Source organism: Morone saxatilis, unplaced genomic scaffold (genome assembly GCF_004916995.1).
Source record: "Morone saxatilis isolate NCDOM2014 unplaced genomic scaffold, NCSU_SB_2.0 Contig11, whole genome shotgun sequence".
In the NCBI taxonomy this organism is placed as follows: Eukaryota; Metazoa; Chordata; class Actinopteri; family Moronidae; genus Morone; species Morone saxatilis.
Window position 1 is genome coordinate 4220487 of NW_023339663.1, and position 3880 is coordinate 4224366.

Genomic DNA, 3880 nt, shown 5'->3' on the forward strand with positions numbered 1-3880 from the left:
CACGCACGCACGCACGCACACAATCTCTAAAGTCCTGTGTTTAAATTGGCCAGCACAGATTGAGGATCCCAGGAGAGCTGTAGAAAAGGACAGCTAATTCTTCTCTACTCTGCTCCCCCCATCTTCTTCCCTTATTCTTCTCATCTCCTCCTCAGTTTTCCTTCCTCTCCCTCTTCCTGTCTTCCTCTCCTCCCTTGCTTTTCCTTCCTCTCTTCCCATATTCCCTTTTAATTGCCTTCCTTGAGCACCATTTCTCTTTTCCCTCTCCTTTCCTCTTCCCTTTAACCCCCTCCTCTGCTTCTCCCTTTTTTACTCTCTTCTCTTCTTCTGTCCTCTTTCCTTTCTTCTATCCCTTTCCTTTCTTTCCCATTTACCTCTCCTCCCCTCCTTCCTCTCATCTTCACTGAGCCTTACCCTATTTCTCATGGCTCGTGTTTCCTCTCATTTTTCTTTATCTCATCTCTCCTCTCATGAGCAATAGTGATCAACCATCCCTCATAGATCACCTTAATTACAGGTCAGTTGTTCACTGCATGTTGCCAATGTTGCCATGGTTTCCCATAAGATACCAGGTTACACATAAATGTGCGCATTATTGGTGAAATTACTCTACAAGTAGCCTCAACCACTTAGACATGCCAGGTACAGGTACAGCTGTTAGTCTTAATGGATTCTGTTAAGATGAAAAGCAGAAGAAGCAGACATAGTTTTCTGTAGTGCCTTTCCTGTTCCTTTTTCATAAGTGCCTCAACAGTGTTAGTTTGATTCAAATATTAATTTATAAAACTGGTTTGTAACTTTAACAGCAGATTACAATAACGTGTAGTATCAGCCATAATATCAATAACTTTGTGCCCCCCCTGGTAAAAAAAATAATACAAAGCTTTAAATGTTATTTCACTGTCACTGTTAGGTCAGGTATTTCTCACAGCACTAATAAGGTGCTTTCTGCTGGTTTGAGTTTCCTTATGCGTCTGGATCTCAAGAATCTTTAAATTATAAATTCTGCTGAAGTTCCTAGTTATTTAACTGGGGGCAACCTGTTCTCCCTGTGATCTTTAAAATTTCAGAGCTCTGTGTGGGTGCATGGAGGAGAAGTACACAAATTCTAGTTAGCTTCAATCAAATGACCTGCAAAGTAATCGTAAGTTGAACATTAATTCAGTGAAAGCTGTTACATTTTCTGACCTTAGAAAACAGTCATAGTTAATATCACTCTGCAGTTAAATCAAACACACTTTGTTGTGGAGAAATTAACCCTAATACGAACACAAATTCAGATATAATCGTCTGAGCATTCGAACTGTTGAGAGGTAATCAATGGCAATCAGTGTGTAACTCGTTATTTAAAGGTAACAATCAACCAAGGACTAATTAAACTCAAAATAAACAGCGTCTATTAATTAATGTGGTAAGCTCATTCGACAGTGCTGTTCACTGAAAATAAAATTTTATTTTTGTCGTTTCAGCTTGGCACAGAATTACATTTGTGCCTGTAAATTGAATTTTGATGACTAACAAAATGTAAACTTCTTAAAAAATTTCCAAAATGATTATGTTGTTTCTCTTTGAACCACTTTATAGAGGGTGAGGGAAGGGAAAGATTATGCAAAGAAAATGAAGCATTTAAGTAAGTAGCAGATGAGGAGCATAATATGGACTAACCCATCATCCCACTAATGAGGCTCCTCTCTGTGGCCCTCTGGCTGCTGCCCGAGGCTGCCACAGATGTGATGCAGTGCAAAATCACTCCGTCTCTGTATGTCAAAGTCTGTGTATGTCTCTGGATGTCAAACAAATTCTCTACACTGTACACGTAAACCCTATTTGCAGAAGCTGATTTCTGCTCACTATGTGCTCACGTCTGAGCCACCAACAACTAGAGTTTACTTTAACAATATGTTTCGTAGTTTGCTGTCAGGGGATGAGAGATAACATATGAACACAGTTCTGAACATTTGGAGAGATCATATCTTTATTTAAAACTAGAAATGGGTAATTTTTCTTTTACATATTTTAAGCAGCAGCGTAAATGCCTTAAAATGCTGATCGTTGGGTGTTTCTGGAATAGAAGCTGTGAAGAGATAGATGGAGGGAAAGTGCTGAAAGGACTTGAAGTGTTACCACAAACTGTGAGCTCTGAAAGGAATAGCGGTGTTGATTGAAGTGTAAATGACCAACCCAGTCACACGCCAAAGCATGTAATAGATCCACTGCTCCACTAGAGGATACAGTGCCATGTTTTGCCTTGCCTAGATGTAAAAAGTGGACGTGTGTAAGAAGGTGCAGTAGCAGAACCAGAATCAGAAATACCTTATTGATCCCCGGGGGGAAATTTGTTTCAACTGTGACAAGCAGCATGCACTCTCGACGCATGCACACTAACTCATAATAAAGAGTGATAAAGTCTACATAGAGAGGAGGATAGAGTGGGTATAAGGGTCCAAAAACTTTGAACCATAAGACTACAGTTTGAGACCTAAACCAACAAAGCAAGCTTTATTTTGAAGATGTAACCGGATGTTGCATATTTAATATTCCTAACTTGACAAAGAAACAAGCACGTGGAAAATTTGACACTGCCATGGTGAACCGATGTGTGTGACACACAAAATGTGCAAAGAACGCAAGCAGCCCTATCTAGAGCCAGTGGTTTGTCCATTCTGAGCTACTGTACAAACATGGCAGCCTCCAGGGAAGGTGTATGTAGATATGAACATAACAATAAAAATAAAATAACAATTCTTATTTTCAGGTTAATATACAGTAATGGAAACATAGTTACGCATATTATATTCCATTATACTATTGCCAATAGATCCTCCTTACACACTGGACCTTTTTAGTTTATAATGATGATGATTATTTATCAGCATCATCAGTGTTTCAGTGTGTTTTTGTGGTTTTCCTAGAAGCATTAACAATGCTGTGAATATCAGAGTTACTCTTTTTCTATTACCCAATTAGAATAATTATATAATATTTTTTTTCCATCAGAAGTTGCTGTACTTTGTTGTCTACAAGTTATACATTTTAAGCAAATTCCGCTATAATAAAAAAAACAATACATTGTGTGCATGTTATGTAGTAGTATGGAAGTAAACTAGTGTTCTTAAAGTGCTGTCGGGGTTGATGGAGTTTCCCTTGAAGAGTTGCCATAGGCAACTTGTACAATTGGTACTGAAGGTTCTTGTTTTAACTCCAAGCACGGTGTCTCTGTCTGTCTCTGTTACACTTTCACTCTACATCTGTCAAACTCTGTCCGTCTGTGTGTCTCTCCGGTACATCTGTCTATCTCCTGCCTCCATTTCCATCTCCCTCTATGCTGTCCTTCCCTCCTGTGTAATAAAACACATCACTGCTTCACTGCTCTGTGGTGTATACTGTAGCTCAATGGGAGGTTAAGAGCATCTAAATATAAAGCCGATGGGAACAGAGTCAAACTCTTCACTGATCTTTTCATCTTTTCCCACGTTGATCCGTTCCTCAGGGTTGCCTGTCTTTCTCCAGTGGGTTCGTATTGCCACCACAGATCCACTGTTGGATCCTTGTGAATTACTTTCTGAAATGCTTTACTCCAAAGGATCAAAAACTGAACAGCTGACCTAGCAATGAACTCCCAGTTCACATTGTGAAATTCATACTACTTCTTTGACAAACAGCCAATGTAAGATGCATACTGTACTGCAGAGTATGTCTTCAGGACACACAGTTGTATCAACATTATCATATTTATTTATCCTTTTTTATTGCACCATGTAAATACCTGAGTGCCTTAATAAGTGCCTTAATTGTTGATTGTTTGCTGTTTATTTTATGTCTTGTTGACTGTTTATTTATGTATGCTAAATTGTTGATTGTTTACTTATGTCTTGTTGAT

The 3880-nt window shown here is 38.8% G+C and overlaps 1 protein-coding gene across 1 annotated transcript in view; it reads left to right on the forward strand.

The window, feature by feature from the left end:
- The window catches only part of LOC118321287 (protein kinase C-binding protein NELL1-like), a 247958-nt gene that overhangs the window by 215397 nt on the left and 28681 nt on the right, over nucleotides 1–3880 (forward strand). The gene's annotated exons all lie outside the window — the stretch shown is intronic.